Here is a 21030-nt window from a genome sequence, read left to right as displayed (position 1 = left end):
GCATGCCACAAAGCAAACCCTATTTCATTAAAATACTTGTTTTTATTGCACAGGGATCTCCAATAAATGTTAATGCTGCCCAGCCTGTGTGTGGGCAGGCTGCATAGATTGTCTCCAATACTGCCTGCAGAGTTTCCAGGTTTGAAGATTAATCTCCACTCCAATGATTAAAACCCCAAAGGGGAACTTTTGGGGGATAAAGTAAATTGTGCGTTCTTCTTTATGTTCCTTGGACATTTTTGTTTGATAGATATTTTAAAAATCGGAGCTGTGAAAAAAAGCTATTTGACTGTCAAATAACATCCAGTCAGGCAGCCGGATTTTAACTCTGTCAGCAAATGGGTTTTGAATAAATGGCCGTGAGGGTCTATTGCAATTGGTGAAGGGAGCTGACAGGATGGATGTGTTGAGTGACCAATGGTGGGAATGTGGGGCAGGACGGGGCGGTTGGAGGTGAGAGGTGGTACGTGACGTGAGGAATCCTCCTGGAGCAGGTCCATTCAGAGCTGGCAACTGCAGAAGGTGGATTGAAATCATCGAATCCCTCACAAAACCATAAGGAGGCCATTCGGCCCATCGGGTCTGCACCAACCCTTCGAAAGAACACTCTACCTAGGTCCACTCCCCCGCCCATCCCACCCTATCCCCGTAACTCGGTACCCTAATCTGCACATCATTGGATGCTGAGGGGCAATTTAGCATGACCAATCTACCTAACCTACACATCTTTGGACTGTGGGAGGAAATCGGAGCACCCGGAGGAAACCCACGCAGACACGGAGAGAACGTGCAGACTCTGCACGGACAGTCACCCAAGGCCGGAATCGTAAACAGGTCCCAGGCGCTGTGAGGCAGCAGTGCTAGCCACTGTGCCTTGTAGCGCCCATTATGGTGGTTGAATGTTTCCCACCGTCTTCCCAATGTGCACATGTCCACGGCCATTTTAACTCCACTGGTTCAGCACATGGGAGAGAAACAATGTCAATTTGATTTTAATGTCAATTATATCAGAGCTGTCAGCAATGTCTCAACTGTTGCCACCTTGTGTCAGAGGTGAAAATGATCATGCCAATCTCTGCTGTTCTTCACCAATAATTTCAGAAGCAAGAAATCCCCTGCCCTCTCTCTGATAGGGTCTCTTCCTTTCTCTGACTATTTCCCTTGCTCATGCTCAACTGTGCATTGGATTGAATTGAATTGGATTTGCTTATTGTCACATGTACTGAGGTACAGTGAAAAGTATTGTTCTGCGAACTGTCCAGACAGGTCATTCCATACATGAAAACACATAGGGCGGGCAGCACGGTGGCATGGTGGGTAACGCTGCTGCCTCGCAGTGCTGCGGTCCCAGGTTCGATCCCGGCTCTGGGTCACAGTCCGTGTGGAGTTTGCGCATTTTCCCTGTGTTTGCGTGGGTTTCGCCCCCACAACGCAAGGATGTGCATTTGTGGATGGATTGGCCATGCTAAAATTGCCCCTTAATTGGAAAAAATTTGGGTACTCTAAATTTATTTTTAAAAAGTGAAAACACATAGGGCAAACATAAAATACAAAATGTAAATACATAGATACAGGCATCAGGTGCAGCATACAGGAGTGTAGTACTACTCAGTAGAGAAGATGCGTGAAGAGATCAGATCAGTCCATAAGAGGGTCGTTTAGGAGTCTGGTATCAGCGGGGAACAAGCTGTTTTTGAATCTGTTCGTGCGTGTTCTCAGACTTTTGTATCTCCTGCCTGATGGAAGAACTTGGAACAGTGAATAATCCGGGTGGGAGGGGTCTTTGATTATGCTGGTAAGAGTCAATGGGAACATGCTGAATTTCCTTAATTTCCTGAGAAAGTAAAGTTGTGCTTTCTTGGTTGTAATGTCAATGTGGGTGGGCATAGACAGCTTGTTGGTAATGTGCACACCTAGGAGTAACAATACTTCAGTATTCTCCACCATTGAGAATGCTGGCCACATCTGACTCACTACATTTTTCCAGGTGGGTGGATGTACGTTGATGCTTGATAGACTCAAATGGTGAGGTGTTGGGTGTAGACCTGGACTCTGGAACACTTTCTAAAGAGGCCTAAAAGGTATATCGCCCCAATGACTGATCTATGAACAATTCAGCAGACCCAGTAAGCAGCTGACATTGAATCTCAGGTATGTGCCTGCAAATGAATTATTGGATGGGATGCAGTGTGAAGATTGCAGGAACGTTGTACTAACTCTGAGCAGGATAGATGCCTCCTGCTTCCCTGTCTCCAGCCTCCTGCAGGTACCTCTCTTGCATTTGAAATGCTTACTCCTTGAACAGAGCATGGCTCCTTCAAAATCAGAGAGCTGTCTCTTGCTAAGCCCTGTCTGGCGCAACTCCCCCCCCGCCCCCCCCCCCCAACCGTCAGGTTCCAATGAGGAGTTGCAGAGTGACCAACTCTGGTTGGACATAATCTTGGCGTGATCACCTCCTGCCTCCAATTGGCCCGCTCTGATAGTTCCAGTATTGGTCACCGAGGATGTCCATCCCTCACCGCGCCCTGCCACCCTTCGCCAATGAGAAAGTAAGCAGGCTTTTCATCATTCGATTGGATGAGGCGTCTCCATCAGGCAAACAGCATTAATTCCTACATTTGATATTTTTATAATTAATAAAATAATTCAAAAAAGTGAGCGGAATGTGAAATGGAAGGAATGGGCCCGAAGATGATTGGTCTTGGGCCCATGGCAGGAAGAGGGGGAGGTAGGGCACCTCCAACAGGCGCCCCTTTCTAACTTTGGGCACCTCCATCCCCCTTAATGTCCGCTGGCTGCTGGACCTCTCTGCCCCCGGGCCTCTCCCCCAACACCCCAATCGCCCACTCACTCGCCATGCCCCCCTGAACTCAGGCCTCCCTCCCTAAGCCAACTGACGCTCATTTGAGCGTGAATTTGTTGTGGGGCAGGCAGAGTCGACAGTGATTCTTTGGATGGTGGGAAGAGGAACTTCGTCATCCGACGACAAACCCTGGCATTTGTTCCAACGGTTTTTAAATATTCTCCCATGCGAAGTGGGTGTTGCTGATTTGGCTGACATTCTTTGCCAATTCCTAATCGCCCTTGAGGAATTGATAGTGAGCTACCACCTTGAACTGCTGCGGTCCATTTGGTATCTGTAGCAGTTTGATACAACTGAGTGGTTTGCGAGGCAGTTAGAGGACAGTTAGGAGTCAATCTGGACTCACAAGTAGGCTAAGACTAGGTAAGGACTAGGTAAGGACTTAGGCTAAGACTAGGTGGGATTTGAACCCACGTCCCCAGAGCATTACCTGGGTCTCTGGATTATTGGTCCACTGACATTACCATTACGCCATTGTTTCCCCAAAGCCATATGAAACCAGGGGACCAGACCATGAGAGGATGATATCATATCACAAAAAGTGCTGGACTTGCAAAATGAGTTTAGCGAATTTAAAGGGAATGCCATTACTTTCAAGTTCCCTATCAAGCCACACAACATCCTGACTTAGAAATATATCGTCGTTCCTTTACTGTCTGTGCTTCTTGTCTTGCGTAAGTCATTGTGCGCTACACTGTCATTGGGCCAAAACCCTGGAGTTTCATCCTTAACAGCATGGCGGGTGTACCTACACCATATGTACTGCTGTCGTTCCAAAAAGCAACTCACCACCACCTTCTCATGGGCAATTAGGGATGGGGAACAAGGCTTGTTGGTGATGTTCACATCTGTGAATAAATGAATAAAGAACATTTCTTCCTGCACTGGAGCCAGCCACCTGCATTTTCAACTTCAGCTAACTCCTGCCAAGTTCTTTAACCCACATACATATCTACCTTGGGCAGGAACAAGCCTCTCCCCCCCTATCACTTTAAATCTGTGCCCTCTCGCTCTCAATCCTTTTACGAGCAGGAACAGTATCTTCCCATCTTCTCTGTCAAGCCCCCTCATGATTTTGAACATCTCTCTCAAACCTCCTTTATGCCATCTTCTCTTCAAGGAGAACAGCCCCAACTTCTTCAGTCTATCCTCATATTTAAAGTTTCTCATCTCATTCTTGTAAACCTCTTCTGAACTGTCACTAATGCATTCACGTCCTTCCTCCAGTGTGGCGCCCGGAACTGTACACAATACTCCAGCTGAGATCTAACCAGTGTGTTCTTTAAGTTCAGCAAAACCTCCATACTCTATACCCCTATTAATAAAGCCCAGAATAATATATATTTTAACTCCTCTCTCCACCTCGTGCAGAAGGAAGCCATTTGGTCCATCGAATTTGCACTGACCCTCTGAAAGAGCACTCCACCCTGGCCTACTCCCTCGCCCTATCCCAATAACCCCTTAACCTAACCTAGACATCTTTGAACGCTAAGGGGCAATTTAGCATGGCCAGTCCACCGAAACTGCACATCTTTGGACTGTAGGAAGAAACCTGAGCACCTGGAGAAAACCCACGCAGACACAGGGAGAATGTTCAAACTCCACCCGTCAATCACCCAAGGCCAGAATTGAACCCAGGTCCCTGGTGCTGTGAGGCAGCCGTGCTAACCACTCTGCCACCTGTCCTGCCGCCTTCAATGATCTATGTACACATATACCCAGGCCCCCTCTGCTCCTGCACCCCCTAAAGATCAGTACCGATTATTTTATCTTGTCTTTCCATGTTCCTCTTAATAAAATGCATCATCTCGCATTTCTCCACATTGAACTTTGTCTGCCACCTATCTTCCCACTCCTCCAACTTGTCTATGTCCTTTTGGAGTTCTACACAGTCCTCCTCACACTCCACAATACTTCCAAGTTTGGTGACATCCGCAAACTTTGAAATTGTCCCCTGCACACCAAGATCTAGATCATTGATACATATATCAGGAAGATCAAGGGTCCCAAACTGACCCCTGGGGAACTCCATTATAGACCTTCCCCCAGTCTGAAAGATATCCATTGACCGTTATCCTCTGTTTCCTATTATTTAGCCACTTTTGTATCTACATTGCTGCTGTTCCTTTTTATTTTACGAGCTGTAACGTTTTTCACAAGTGTGTCGAATGCATTTTGAAAATCCAAATACATCACAGTACAAGATGGCAGAAAAATGTGCAATGGTAGCATCTACCTTATCCTTGGCACTACTGAAGGGGAGGAAGCAGGAATACTGTTGGGTTTAGCTTTGGGACGGGGTTGTTAAGGGATCTGACAGAGTTGGGGAAGGGCTGTGGCTCACGGCGACACTGAAGCAAAGGTTGATCATTTTCACTTGAAACATTTCTGCCTAGAACAAAGGTTTTCAGAGCTCCTTCCATTGTTTCCCTTACTCACACAAAGCAGTAATTAGAATGTTTTTATTCTGAAAGTAGAAAGCTCAGCAGTCTGTGATTAGTCTTTGTCTTTGCTGAATGTTTGTCTGGAAAATTTTGCTTTTAATCCAAAAATGTAAACATAGCGTGGCTTCAAATAATTAGCCTGTGCCTTTGTGAAAAGCTTTCGGAATTCCATTGCATAACATCCCTCAGGCAAGGAACTTGCTTCTCCTGTCTGCTCTGGCCCACATAAATGCCCAGTACCACTTTGTGTACTTGCTTCAGTGTCTAAAGGCCGAGTTTAAATTTAGGTGATAGCAGATCAGGAGTCATGACCCCCTCATTACGTTGGGTGCCAGATGGTGGTCAGTGGGTGACACTTTAGTTTCTGAGCAAGCCAATTGTAGTAACTCTCCAGAGATCTGAGTACTGTCAGGCCCTGTAAAGACTTAATTACCTGCAAGGTCTCGCATTCAAAATATTATCTTACATCATTGACTTTGGCTATATGTGTGTTTGTGTAACCCACCTCTTCACTCACCTGATGAAGGAGCAATGCTCCGAAAGCTAGTGATTCCAAATAAACCTGTTGGACTTTAACCTGGTGTTGTAAGACTTTGACTGTGCTCACCCCAGTCCAAAGCCGGCATCTCCACATCATGAACACAAAAGCACAGGGGTCTCAGGTGCAGGATTGACAGAGTGTTGCAAAGTTGCTAGTACATGTTTTTTAATGTGATGCTAAACTTAGGCCCTGTCTGCCCTCCTATAGACAAAAGATCCTGGGCGCGATTCTCTCAGCCCCGCACCAGGCCAGAGAATCGCCACAACCACGCCACGCCGCCCCGACACCAGTGCGCGATTTTCCGAGGTGCGGAGAATCGGCGACATTTGCGCTGGCGCGTTTCGCGCGCCGCCGGTCGCGGGCCGCCGATTCTCCAGCGACGGCGTTCATGACGGCGTGGACACTTAGTCCTGCGATCGGTGAATCGCGCCCCCAAACCACTAATTTGAAGAAGACCAGGAGAGTTCAGGATGTAAAAAGGTGTTGGAGGCAATTCGGAGAAGGTTTACTAGACTAATACCTGGAATGAGTGGGTTCCCTTATGAGGAAAGGTTGGCGAGGTTAGGCTTGCATCTGCTAGAGTTTAGCAGAATAAGAGGCAATTTGATTGAAATATTTAAGATCCTGAGAGTTATTCACGAGAGAGAGGGAACTTGTTGCTCACGCGAACAGTGTGAACCAGGTTAATAGACTCGAACAGGTTGATATTAATAAGGAGGATGTGCCGGAAATTCTGAAAAGCATCAGGATAGATAATTCCCCTGGGCCTGACGGGATATACCCAAGGTTACTACGGGAAGCGAGGGAGGAGATTGCTGCGCTGTTGGCAATGATCTTTGCATCCTCACTCTCCACTGGAGTAGTACCGGATGATTGGAGGGAGACAAATGTTGTTCCCCTGTTCAAGGAAGGGAATAGGGAAATCCCTGGGAATTACAGGCCCATCAGTTTTACGTCTGTGGTGAGCAAAATATTGGAAAGAATTCTGAGAGATAGGATTTATGATTATTTAGAAAAACATACTTTGATTAAAGATAGTCAGCATGGCTTTGTGAGGGCAGGTCATGCCTCACAAGTCTCATTGAATTCTTTGAGGATGTGGCAAGACACATTGTTGATGGTCGGGCAGTGGATGTGGTGTATATGGATTTCAGTAATGCATTTGATAAGGTTCCCCATGGTAGGCTCATTCAGAAAGTAAGTGGGTATGGGATACAGGGAAATGTGGCTGTCTGGATACAGAATTGGCTGGCCAAAAGAAGAGAGCGAGTGGTAGTGGATGGAAAGTATTCCGCCTGGAGGTCGGTGACCAGTGGTGTCCTGCAAGGATCTGTTCTGGGACCTCTGCTCTTCGTGGTTTTTATAAATGACTTGGATGAGGAAGTCGAAGGGTGGGTTAGTAAGTTTGCCAATGACACGAAGGTTGGGGGAGTTGCAGATAGTGTTGAGGGTTGTTGCAGGTTACAACAGGACATTGACAGGATGCAGAGCTGGGCTGAGAAGTGGCAGATGGAGTTCAATCTTGATAAATGTGAAGTGATTAATTTTGGAATGTCGAATTTGAATGCTGAATACAGGGTTAAAGGCAGGATTCTTGGAAGTGTGGAGGAACAGAGGGATCTTGGGGTCCATGTACATAGATCTCTCAAAGTTGCCATGCAGGTTGATAGGGTTGTTAAGAAGGAGTATGGTGTGTTGGCTTTCATTAACAGGGGGATTGAGTTTAAGAGCCGCAAGGTTTTGCTGCAGCTTTATAAAACCCTAGTTATACCACACTCGGAATATTGTGTCCAGTTCTGGTCGCCTCATTATTGGAAGGATGTGGATGCTTTGGAGAGGGTACAGAGGAGATTTACCAGTATGCTGCCTGGACTGGAGGGCATGTCTTATGAAGAAACGTTGAGGGAACTAGGGCTTTTCTCACTGGAGCGAAGAAGGCAGGTAGGTGACTTGATAGAGGTATACAAGGTGATGAGAGGCATGGATAGATTGGATAGCCAGAGACTTTTCTCCAGGGTGAAAATGGCTGTCACGAGGGGACATAATTTTAAGGTGATTGGAGGAAGGTATAGGGGAGATATCAGAGGTAGGTTCTTTACACAGAGAGTGGTGGGTGTGTGGAATGCACTGCCAGCAGAGGTGGTAGAGTCAGAGTCATTAGGGACATTTAAGCGACTCTTAGACAGGCACATGGACAGCAGCAAATTGAAGGGGTGTAGGTTAGGTTGATCTTGGATTAGGATAAATGGTCAGCACAACATCGTGGGCTGAAGGGTCTGTACTGTGCTGTTCTATGTTCTGTGTATTGACAGGGTGGGTGTGGCGAGGATGTTCCCTCTTGTGGGAGAATCTAGAATGAGGGGTCACTGTTTAAACATAAGGGTTGCTCATTTAAAACAGATTTTTTGTCTCTCACAGGGTCGTGAGCATTTGTAATTCTGTTCCTCAAAAGGCAGCAGAAGCTAAGTCTTGAATATTTTTAAGGCAGAGGGGGATAGATTCTTGGTAAACAGGGGGGTGAAAGGTTATTGTGGGGTAGGCAGGATGCAGATTTGAAGTTGCTATCAGATCAGCCATGATCTTATTGAATAGCGGAGCAGGTTTAAGGGGCTGAATGGCCTCCTACTGTTCTTTTTGTGGTAGAGTTATCGCCAGTGCCCTGACCAACATTTATCCCTCAAATAGTAGCACCATGTGGCCCTTTCGGCCTGCTCCAAGCTCAACAAGATCATGGCTGACCTTCTACGTCAGGGTTTTTCAAAGTCAGGGTCGCGACCCGCAGGTGGGCCGCATGCGGGTGTCAGGAGGGTCGCGGAGTGGTTGGCCGTAGCTTTCCTGATCACGGGAAAAAGTGCCCAACGGCCGTGACCGGCTTTTAAGGATGCGATGTGCAGTAGGGGTCGGGAAGTGGTCAACAGTCTGTGGTTGGGGCGGATACATCTGACGACAGTAACAGTTTTGCAGTTTTGTCCGCCAGGAATACCGATCAGATGTGGCCAGTCAATATGGCGGACACATGTCAACACCCAAAGAAACCTACACAATCATCAGGTTGTGTCACCACTCTCTGGAAGTAAGTGCTTTTGGTGAGAATGGAGAAGGAGATGACTTGGATGTTTGGATAGGTCAATCCAGAGGAACCGGTAAGAAATATTGTGACATTGTGTGTTTTTGACAAGTTACTTAATCTCGTCTAAAGTCATAGTTTGTAGAATAAAAACAAGATTATAATTTTTTAATAATGTTTAAATTTCTAAAGAAATGGGAATATATTTAAAACAAAGTTTGTGTGTAAATGTAAGGATGCGCATTTTCAACTGAAATTGCTTTAATTTTCAGTAGTTAAAAAGTCATAAACTTGGAAAAATCAGGTGTTGGAAATAAACTTTCAAAGTAAAAAGAATGAATGCCGACTTTGGGTGAAAAATCACAGAGGAGACATTACTCAATGTTGTAGCTGCCAGCAAGCAAGCAACAGGACTGTGTGAAGAACTGAAGAGGGATTATTTTGTAACATGGACGAGAGGGCCAGAGACACAAGCAGGTCAGGACCTCACAACTGAATCTCCTGGAAAGCGCTGCGCAGGAGGGTCCACAGCAGGACAAAGCAGTGCTACGTTAGCTCTGCACAGAGCTCCAGGACCTCTGGTGAACAACCCATTGAGAATAAAATGAAATCGAGATCAAAGCAGGATGAAGATAATTTCTTGAGGTATGGCTTTTGTCATGATATGCAGACAATGATATACAGACAGGCACAGACAGGCAGCTAATGAACACAGAGAACAGGACATGACCCATGAGCAGGCAGGACACTCAGGGGTGGTATCTCACTATAAAAGGCACGAGGCACTCACACTCCGCCTCTTTCCACTGATGAACATCTACAGAGTGAGTCAGGGTGTATGTACAGTATCATACCTCCAGCACGTGGCTAAGAGCTAGTCTGGTTCAGTCAGACAGAGTAACCACACTTAGGTTAGCAGAGTCGAACTCATAGAGAACTGTGCTACTGGTTCAATAAATCAGATTGAAATAACATCAAGTTCTGGAGTATCTTTTGGTTAAAGCTGCATCCAGTTGCAGCCTGTGTTATCCCAGAGTACATAACACATCAGCTTTGTTAATTGTGCCAATGCAAATCAGGATGCAAAGTCCATGTGTGTTATATGCAGGGAGGTACTGGCAAATGAAAGTTTAAAACCCTCAAAATTTCAAAGGCATTTGAAGACTAAGCAATGCAGGTCCTATCCATATGTTTGTCAAGGTGCCCTTTGAACACTTAAGGTATCTGCTTCCACAACCTCCCCTGGCAACACGTTCCAGGCACTCGCCACCCTCTGTGTAAAGGACCTGCCTCGCATAGCTCCTCTAAACTTTGCCCCAAGGACCTTAAACCTATGCCCCCCCCCCCCCCTCTGGTGACTGACCCCTCCACCTTGGGAAAGAGTGCCTGCCCATCCACTCTATCCATGCCCCTCAGAATCTTGTAGACCTCGATCAGGTAGCCCCTCAATCTGTCGTCACTGTGCACAGACTCTCTTCCCTACAATGGAACAACCACTGCACATTCCAGGAACTGGAACGTCCCGAGGCTGTGAAAGGCTTTGAATAAATGGGGGGGGGGGGGGGGGGGGGCGTTCATTGGGGAAACAAATTAAAATCCTGGGTTTGCTGGGGGCTCTCGAAGCACTCATCAGAAGGAACTGGAAGGACGGATGCATTCTCCTTTCTCCCCAGGTTTGCTGCCAATCCCACTCGCATTGCCCAGGAGGCCGGCTGCTGTGTTTTTTTGTGTGACTCGCAAATCCTCCCTCCTTCTCTCGGAGTGCTCGCTTTCAGGTCGAGTGGGTGGGGAAGCAGGGAGCCGAGCCCTCCCCACTTTCCCCTCCTCCCTCTGGCTTGATGAAAGAGAGTTGATGGGACGGAAGTGCAGAGATCAGAGAGGAGCCGTGCAGAGAGCGAGCGGGGCCGGGAACGCCGAGTGGCAACACAACGTTCGAATGGAATATTGACCCGGGGAGCGAGTGGCAACACAACGTTCCAAATAGAACCTTCACCCGGAGAGTCTGCAAGGGGTGAGCAAGGTGGGTGGGGGAAGGCAGTCGCTCGCAGCTTTTGGGAAAGGGGGGGGGGGGGGATAATTGTGACAAATGCACACTCTGGTAAGTTTCAGCAGCTTTACAAATAAGGGAGGGGTGGGTGTGAGATGACAGTGTCAGAGGCACCGCGCCTTCTCGGAAGGTGGAGGTGCATTGCCCATTCATCTCCAACCCCCTATCTCAATCCGCAAATGTGACTTTCAGTAGCAGGCATCTTTTTTAAGATCGAACCGGTCGGGGAGAGCGGCTTCCTGAGAAAGAAGAAGCGAGCAGAAACTGAGCGATTGGAGGGAGGATTTGCAGTAAGTGTTCCTGCAAATAGCCCCCCGCTGCACATCTTTAAATCGTATTTTAATGCGCGTTTACTCCAGTTTTTGGCTGTTCCTGGGTGTGTTTTTTTTAAGGGGGGGGGGTGCAGTCACTTGCTGAAAATCCCCAACCCGGCTGGCCGAAGCGGTGTGTTTGATTGGCAATTGGCTTGGCCAATCGGTGCAGACGGGTGTTGTTGCACCTTCTCACGCCGTCCAATCAGCGCGCGGAGTGGGAGGGGCTACTGTGGTGTGGGAGTGGCTAGTGTGTGGTGGGGGAGGAGCCTGTGACATTTGGTCCCCCTGACCCTCCAGGAAGTGCCCTCCAGTGGGTTTGTCCAGTGAGTAATCGGTGTGAGGTTAGAGCTGCTGCTGCTGACTCACTCACTCCTTCTGCAAGTCTCCCATGAATGACGGGGTTGGGAAGCTTGTTCGGGTGGTGTGGGGTGGGAGAGTGGTCATGGCCTTGTGTCCTGCCCATGGCCTTGTGTCCTGCCCAAGGCCTTGTATCCTGCCCATGGTATGCAAGCATGTTGGAGCCTGCTTGGTGATGGTACTGCACCTCCTGTGGCTGATCACGCATGGCGCTGCGTGCTTGCTCTGATCTGAAAGGTGACTTGTTTTTGATCAGCCCTGCTCCTCCACACCAGAGGGAATATGTGCCTCAGCGTGCTCAGAATCTGCACCTTTACTCCCTTGGGAATGTCACGCCCTGGCATCCACAGTGTTTAATTTATGAAAATGAATGAATGTGGATATGCTTGGATCAAGTGACCCTCTTTCTTTGCTGCTCAGCGGGTTTCCAGTCTGTGAGCAGCATCTGTGGGCAGGGCGGACCACAGCGAACAGCGAATAAAACAATCGGCTATTAAAGACGTAGAGACTGCTCCCCTGAGGGTCGTGTAGAATTCTCTATCCCAGGGAGCTGTGGAGATGAGTCATTGAAAAATTCAAGACTTGAGATAGATTCTTGAACTACAAGCAGTTCGAGAGTTATGGGGGGGGGGGCGGTAGTAACAGACAGAAAACTGGATTTGAGACCAAGATCAGGTCAGCCATGTTATTGAACGGCAGTGCAGTTTCGAGGGGCCAAATGGCCTACCCATGTTCCCCTATCTTAATAATAATAATCGCTTATTGTCACAAGTAGAGTTCAATGAAGTTACTATAAAAAGCCCCTAGTCGCCACATTCCGCTGCCTGTTTTGGGAGGCTGGTACGGGAATTGTACCCGCGCTGCTGGCATTGTTCTGCATTGCAAGCCAGCTATTTTGCCCACTGTGCTATACCAGCCCCTATCTTATGCAAATGATTCAGTTCGACAAACCATTTCTAATGTTGCGTCAGATAATTAAATAGATCAGCTGTTGATCCACCCCCCCCTCCCCCCACTTGTCTTTTGAACTAAATTTGAATTAGACGTGGCGAGGTCAGCTTTGTTGAATCACACTATGCACAGCTGTAAGGTGAAAAGCTCTCCCCTGCTTTCCCTGACTGATTCATGACTTCCTTTGGGTTGGTCACAAGTTGACATTGCTGAGAGGTCCACAGCACCGACTGCCCTGATAAGTGTGGATGTTACCATTGCTCAGCCCAGTTACTCACTGGCCGTGAGAACATTCAGACAACAGGAAGGGTGGAATTCAGCAGCCATCATTTTAGATATGAAATATTGAGAGCACTGGGTTAGGAACTGGTACGACATTCAGTCAGTATTTAACCTGAATGGACATGAAAATCATACCCTCTGCGAAACTTCCTGTCTAATAAAGAACAGTACAGCACAGGAACAGGCCCTTCGGCCCTCCAAGCCTGCGCCGAGCATGTGTCCTATCTAGACAAATTAGAAGGATGAGGGGGGATCTTATTGAAACTTACAAGATACTGCGAGGCCTGGATAGAGTGGACGTGGAGAGGATGTTTCCACTTGTAGGAAAAACTAGAACCAGAGGACACAATCTCAGACTAAAGGGACGATCCTTTAAAACCGAGGTGAGGAGGAATTTCTTCAGCCAGAGGGTGGTGAATCTGTGGAACTCTTTACCGCAGAAGGCTGTGGAGGCCGAATCATTGAGTGTCTTTAAGACCGAGTTAGATAAGTTCTTGATTAATAAGAGGATCAGGGGTTATGGCGAGAAGGCCGGAGAATGGGGATGAGAAAATATCAGCTATGATTGAATGGGGGAGCAGACTCGATGGGCCGAGTGGCCTAATTCTGCTCCTATGTCTTATGGTCTTATGGTCTAACCGTCTGTATCCTTCTATGCCCTGTCTGTTCATGTGCCTATCTAGATAAGTCTTAAAGGTCACTAACTCATCTGCCTCAACCACCTCACTTGGCAGTGCAATCCAAGCCACCACCACCCTCTGTGTAAAAAATCTTCCCCGCATATCTCCACTGAACCTTTCCTCCTTCGCGCAATAAAGAGGGCTAAAAGGGGTCATGAAATATCTTTGGCTAACAGGGTTAAGGAAAATCCCAAAGCCTTTTATTTGTATATAAGGAGCAAGAGGGTAACTAGAGAAAGGATTGGCTCACTCTAAAACAAAAGAGGGAATTTATGCGTGGAGTCAGAGGAAATGGGTGAGATTCTTAATGAGTACTTTGCACGGTATTCACCAAGGAGAGGGACATGACGGATGTTGAGGTTAGGGATGGATGTTTAAATACTCTAGGTCAAGTCGGCATAAGGAAGAGGGAAGTTTTGGGTATTTTAAAAGGCATTAAGGTGGACAAGTCCCCAGGTCCGGATGGGATCTATCCCAGGTTACTGAGGGAAGCGAGGGACGAAATAGCTGGGGCCTTAACAGATATCTTTGCAGTACCCTTGAGCACGGGTGAGGTCCCAGAGGACTGGAGAATTGCCAATGTTGTCCCTTTGTTTAAGAAGGATAGCAGGGATAATCCAGGGAATTATAGACCTGTGAGCTTGACGTCAGTGGTAGGCAAACTGTTGGAGAAAATACTGAGGGATAGGATCTATTCACATTTGGAAGAAAATAGACTTATCAGTGATAGGCAGCATGGTTTTGTGCAGGGAAGGTCATGTCTTACAAACCTAATAGAATTCTTTGAGGAAGTGACAAAGTTAATTGATGAGGGAAGGGCTGTAGATGTCATATACATGGACTTCAGTAAGGTGTTTGATAAAGTTTCCCATGGCGTGTTGATGGAAAAAGTGAAGTCATATGGGGTTCAGGGTGTACTAGCTTGATGGATAAAGAACTGGCTGGGCAACAGGAGACAGAGAGTAGTGGTGGAAAGGAGTGTCTCAAAATGGAGAAAGGTGACTAGTGGTGTTCCACAGGGATCCGTGCTCGGACCACTGTTGTTTGTGGTATACATAAATGATCTGGACGAAGGTATAGGTGGTCGGATTAGCAAGTTTGCAGATGATACTAAGATTGGTGGAGTTGCAGATAGCGAGGAGGACTGTCAGAGAATTCAGCAAAATATAGATAGATTGGAGAGTTGGGCAGAGAAATGGCAGATGGAATTCAATCCAGGCAAATGCGAGGTGATGCATTTTGGAAGACCTAATTCAAGAGCGGACTATACGGTCAATGGAAGAGTCCTGTGGAAAACTGATGTACAGAGAGATCTGGGAGTTCAGGTCCATTGTACCATGAAGGTGGCAACGCAGGTCGATAGAGTGGTCAAGAAGGCATACAGCATGCTTGCCTTCATCGGACGGGGTATTGAGTACAAGAGTCGACAGGTCATGTTACAGTTGTATAGGACTTTGGTTAGGCCACCTTTGGAATACTGCGTGCAGTTCTGGTCGCCACATTACCAGAAGGATGTGGACGCTTTAGAGAGGGTGCAGAGGAGGTTCACCAGGATGTTGCCTGGTATGGAGGGTGCTAGCTATGAAGAAAGATTGTGTAGATTAGGATTGTTTTCGTTGGAAAGATGGAGGTTGAGGGGGGACCTGATTGAGGTCTACAAAATTATGAGAGGTCTGGACAGGGTGGATAGCAACATGCTTTTTTCCAAGAGTGGGCATGTCAATTACAAGGGGCCACGATTTCACGGTGAGAGGTGGAAAGTTTAAGGGAGATGTGCGTGGAAAGTTTTTTACGCAGAGGGTGCTGGGTGCCTGGAACGCTTTGCCAGCGGAGGTGGTAGAGGCGGGCACGATAGCATAATTCAAGATGCATCTAGACATATATATGAATGGGTGGGGAACAGAGGAAAGTAGATCCTTGGAAAATAGGCGACAGGTTTAGATAAAGGACCTGGATCGGCGCAGTATGGGAGGGCCGAAGGGCCTGTTCCTGTGCTGTACATTTTCTTTGTTCTTCTTTGTTCTTTCACCTTGAACATGTGCCCCATTGTAATTTTCATTTCCGCACTTGAGAAAAAGCTTCCAACTGTTCACCCTATCTATACCCCTCATAATTTTACAAACTTCTATCAGGCCGTCCCTCAGCCTCCGTCTCATACTCGAAACAATGGCGAAATCCTGTGGATGTTAGAAATCCAGGTCAGGCAACATATGTGGAGAGAGAAAGAGAATCTGAACAAGCATTTCAGGTTGATAACCTTTCATCAAGATTCCTTGTTAGGGGTGGCACTGTGGCACTGTGGTTAGCACTGCTGTCTCATGCTGCTGAGTACCCAGGTTCGATCCCGGCCCCGGGACACTGTCCGTCTGGAGTTTGCACATTCTCACCGTGTCTTCGTGGGTCTCACCCCCACAACCCAAAGATATGCAGGGTAGGTGAATTGGCCACATTAAATTGTCCCTTAATTGGAAAAAAAAAAGAATTGGGTACTTTAAATCTAGAAAAATAAAAGATTCCTTGTCTTGAAACCAGATATCAGAATATTGTCTGTCTTGAAAAATGTGAGAGGGTTTTTAAAAAAATAGACAAATGAGTGAATATAGAGGACAGGCAGGTTTGTTAACCAAATGAATTTTGAATTAAGTATGCAATGTATTGTAAATATATTGAGGTTTGGACTGTTAATTTCAAATAGTGCGTTTGTGTGATGGGACCTGTCTCTGGTAAACGTGTCTCCCTGACTCTCTGTACACACACCTTGCATTCGGGGGCTGGTTTGGCACAGGGCTAAATCACTGGCTTTGAAAGCAGACCAAGGCAGGCCAGCAGCACGGGTCAATTCCTGTACCAGCCTCCCCAAACAGGCGCCGGAATGTGGCGACTAGGGGCTTTTCACAGTAACTTCATTTGAAGCCTACTTGTGACAATAAGCGATTTTAATTTCATTTTTTTCAAATGTGGGATCTTTCTACAATGACGAGGGGAAGGATTACAGGGAGTTAGATAAAATATTCAGCGTGGACTGAGGTAATTTAGCCCAACCCAGTCCATGGAAGTGTTTGTGCTCCATGCAGGCCTCTTCCCGCCCTACCTTACCTAATTCAATCAGCATAACCCTCTGTTCATTTCCCCCTCCTATTCCAAGCTTGCTTCCCCTTAAATGCATCTGTACCACTCGTTTCAACCGCCTCCTGTGGTCGTTAGTTCCACATTCTAAACGCTCACTGAGTAAAAAGGTTTCTCTTGAATTCCCTATTTTAATGCTTGGCGACTTGTCTTATTTTGATGGCCTCTAATCTGGAAGTGGTCATTTACTACACAGAAACCGGCCGTTATAATAAAAGCAAAATCTGAAATCTGAAACAAGAACAGAAAATGCTGGAAAAACCCAGCAGATCCGGCAGCATCCGTGGAGAGAGCAACAAAGCCAACGTTCCGAGTCCATGTGACTCTTCTTCGGGGCTCTGTTTCGTTAGAAAAACAGGGCTTTGGGCCTGTTCCACAGTTTGTGCTGCACAACATAACCTTCATTCCTTTCTCCCTCGTAGGATTATCGAGCTGTGTGAATCGTAGAATTCACAGTGCAGAAGGAGGCCATTCGGCCCATCGGGTCTGCACCGGCCCTTGGAAAGAGCACCCTACTTAAGCCCACTCCTCCACCCTATCCCCGTTACCCAGTAACCCCATCTAACCTTCTTGGACACCAAGGGCAATTTAGCACGGCCAATCCACCTAACCTGCACATCTTTGGACTGTGGGAGGAAACCGGAGCACCCGGACGAAACCCACGCAGACACGGGGAGAACGTGCAGATTCCGCACAGACAGTGACCCAAGCCGGGAATCGAACCTGGGACCCTGGAGCTGTGAAGCAACTGTGCTGACCACCGTGCTACCATGTTGCCCAGCACTGGGAACCGAGAGCAGACTGCAAGGGCAGCTTTTGGTTGTTTTTGAAAGTGAATTTGCGAGTGAGCAGGGTCAGCCAGGTGTCGAGACCCCTGTGGAGGGAATTGAACTCACCGTTCCAGGAGGGCTGAAGCATCGCTCTCGGGGCGCCGTTAGTGAGGCAGTCGGAGCACCGGGAAGGCTGTTTAATGCACAAGAGGTGGCGGACAAGTGGAGGGATTTAAGGCTGGAGGTTGGGTCAGGTCATTGTTATACAAGAATGTGAACTTTGGAACTGGCATGTTGGAGCAGGAGGAGTCTGTGGAACTCGGAGCAAATTTCAGATATCTTAATAGAGCTTTTTAAAAAATAAATTGGAACAGTAGAATGATATGACACACAAGGGGGCATTCTGCTTTTAGAATTCTGTGAGTGTGTGTTTAAATTTAATTAATTTTATTAGCCAAAGTTGAGGTGTGTGTGTCTTATCAGATTATTGAGACTATTTTTTCTGATTAGTTTACAAGCAGATTAATATATAACAAAATCATTCTAACATTGCTTAATATATTTTGTAATGGGGTTTATTTTTTTTGCTGATTTCTTTCTGTTTCATCAAATTAATTTTCTTGCGGGAATTCTTTTTTAAAAAAAAACTCATCCCAAAGCTGGTGCAAGTGTCCCACTACCCGCATGTCACGACCTGACCGAAGTACATAAGAAACTGGAGCGGAGAAATGTTCCCATTTTCCTGAATCTCCTATCTTGAGACGGTGGGTGGGATTTTCTGCCCGTTCTTCGCCGATGGCGAGATCTTCCACTTCCGCTGATGGCAAGCCAATGGCAGGCTGCCTTGGCTCTTGCAAAACACGCCGGGGGGGGGAGTGGGGTGTGTGTCCCGTCCTGTGGTTCCTGTCCTGTGGTTCCCGTCCTGTGGTTCCCGTGTTCTGCCAGGGGAAAGCAGCCTCTTCTGTCTGTCCCGCCAAACCCCTTCAGATTCTTGTATTTTTTAGTAATTAGTTGACTGAGTGAGCAGACTGCAGTGGCTCATTTTTGGGAAATTGAGCAGAGGTCAGGAACACTTCCCCCTTGGGGCTTTTCACAGTAACTTCATTTCAGTGTTAATGTAAGTCTACTTGTGACAATAATAAAGATTATTAATAAACATTATTAAACCTCTCCCCTCTGTATACCCACCCAGCAGGAACAGATTCTTCTGAAAAAATGAAACTCACCATCATTTAAGATAAATGTCACGTCATTGAATCTTACCAATTTCACAAGTAAATCTTGGGTACTCCACCATTACTTGTAGGAGCTTGTGTGAAGGCTGATATATCAGCTTTAGCTCAGTGGGTCGCACTCTTGCCTCTTCTACTCCGGAGACAGGAGCCCAAAAACCTTCACTGACACTCCCAGTTCACTACAGTGGGAGTGCTGCACTGTTGGAGATGCTGTCTTTTCAATGAGGTGCTACGTTGAGACAACACTTGCTCTTGGTTGGATGTAAACATGCAGGTCCAGCAGGCAGTAAAGAAGAGAAATGGTATGTTGGCCTTCATAGTGGGAGGATTTGAGTACAGGAGCAGGGATGTCTTGATGCAACTTTACAGGGCGTTGGTGAGACCACACCTGGAATATTGTACAGCTTTGGTCTCCTTATCTGAGGAAGGATGCTCTTGCAATGGAGACTGATTCCTGGGATGGCGAGACTGACATGAGAGATTGAATTGGTTCGGATTATATTCGCTGGAGTTCAGAAGAATGCACCAGATCTCATAGAAACCAATACAATTCTAGACAGGTAGATGCAAGACTGATGTTCCCGATGGTGGGGGAGTCCAGACTGAGATAGACCATTTAGGACAGAGATGAGAAAGTTCTTCACCCAGAGAGTGGTGGGCCTGTGGAATTCGCAGGAATTGGTTGAGGCGAAAACATGGTTTGTTTTCACCAAGGAGTTCGATGTAGCCCTCGGGGCGAAGGCGGTCATAACATAGAGGAAAAATGTGGGGCAGGATAGCACAGTGGGTAGCACAGTTGCTTCACAGCTCCAGGTTCCCAGGTTCGATTCCCGGCTTGGGTCACTGTCTGTGTGGAGTTTGCACTTTCTCTCCGTGTCTGCGTGGGTTTCCTCCGGGTGCTGCGGTTTCAACCCTCAGTCCCAAGATGTGCAGGTTAGGTGGATTGGCCGTGATAAATTGCTCCTTAGTGTCCAAAAAGGTTAGGTGGGGTCACTGGGGTACAGGGATAGGGTGGAGGTGTGGGCTTAAGTGGGTGCTCTTTCCAAGGGCCGGTGCAGACTCGATGGACCGAATGGCCTCCTTCTGCAATGTAAATTCTATGAAAATGAGAACAGGTTACTGAGTTGGATGATCAGAATGAATGACGGAGCATGCTCAAAGGGCTGAATCACCTATTTTTTTTTTGTTTCTATGAAAAATGTCCCCAGGGCACTATTTTGGCGAAGAACAGGAGAGTTCTCCCAGAATCCTAGTCAATATTGAACACCCAACTAACATCCTTAACAGTCAGATGATCTGTTTGTCATAATATTGCTGTTTGTTGTATGTGAATTGGCTGTTGCATTTTATATATTGGAACTGTAACTTCACTCTGAGACTGAACCAGTTTGTTTGCAACCTTGGTGTCATATTTGACCGCCTCTTAAATGAACTTCTGCCAACATGCTCGCGCCATCAGCCAGATGCTGACCCTGTCTCATTCAGCTCAGGTGCTACTCAAACTCTAATTCGTGCCTTTGTAACCTCTCAACTCGACTATTGCAACGGACTACTTACTGGTCTTTCACATTCTACACTCTGCAAATTTGTCATCCAAAACTCTGCTGTCTGTATCCTAATGTGCGCCAAGCCCCGATCCCCTATCACCTCCTGTGCTCGCTGACCTGCGCTGACCCCGGTCAGAACAAAATCTTGGTTTTGTTTTTCTACATTCCCCTCCTGGCTTTCAAATCCCTCCATGCCTCGGTAATCTATTCCAGCCCAGCAGCCCTCCGAGGTATAATAATCAATCTTTATTATTGTCACATGTAGGCTTACATTAACACTGCAATGAAGTTACTGTGCCGCGCTTACAAATTCTGGCCTCCTTAAGCGTCCTTGATTTTAATCCCTCCACCATTAGTGGCCATGCTTTCAGTTGCTGACACCCTACGCGCGGGAATCTCCTCACTATCTCACGCTGTTCCCTTAAGACATTCCTTAAAATCTACCACTTTGTCCAAGCTTTTGGCCGTCCATTATCTCTCTATCTGGCTCGGTGTCATGTTTTGCTTTATAATGCTCTTGTGAAGCACCTGGGGACGTTCTGTTATGTTAAAGGTAAATAAAAGTTGTTCGGGAAGTACCTCATTGGTTGTAAAGTGCTTTCGGATGGGCACTACATAAATGTGAGTCTTTTTTTCTCTTAATTCCCACGAGTTCTGGTCCAGGCAGTTTGAAAAGGGACCGATTATGATTTTCTGCCTGTGTTTCGACACCCTCTTTTGCAGTCTGACAGCGACTTAAAAGCGTCTTTATGCTGGCCCTGTTGCTTTCGGAATTGAAATTAATAAATACCATGCTAGTAGCTTCA

At 46.9% G+C, this 21030-nt stretch overlaps 1 protein-coding gene across 6 annotated transcripts in view; it reads left to right on the top strand.

The window, feature by feature from the left end:
* The first annotated feature begins 10540 nt into the window (after positions 1–10540).
* Positions 10541–21030, top strand: part of LOC140408302 (PDZ and LIM domain protein 5-like) — a 328382-nt gene continuing 317892 nt past the window's right edge. Inside the window, exon 1 of one of the 6 annotated variants that reach the window (XM_072495316.1) lies at positions 10541–10935. The gene's annotated coding sequence lies outside the window, so the exon portion shown is untranslated. The remainder of the gene's footprint in view (positions 10936–21030) is intronic. The other 5 variants (XM_072495317.1, XM_072495314.1, XM_072495311.1 and 2 more) reach the window with 5 other exon arrangements.

This window comes from Scyliorhinus torazame, chromosome 3 (assembly GCF_047496885.1).
Source record: "Scyliorhinus torazame isolate Kashiwa2021f chromosome 3, sScyTor2.1, whole genome shotgun sequence".
Classification (NCBI taxonomy): Eukaryota; Metazoa; Chordata; class Chondrichthyes; order Carcharhiniformes; family Scyliorhinidae; genus Scyliorhinus; species Scyliorhinus torazame.
Note: the sequence above shows the minus strand (reverse complement) of the source record. Positions and strands in the feature narration are given on the sequence as shown.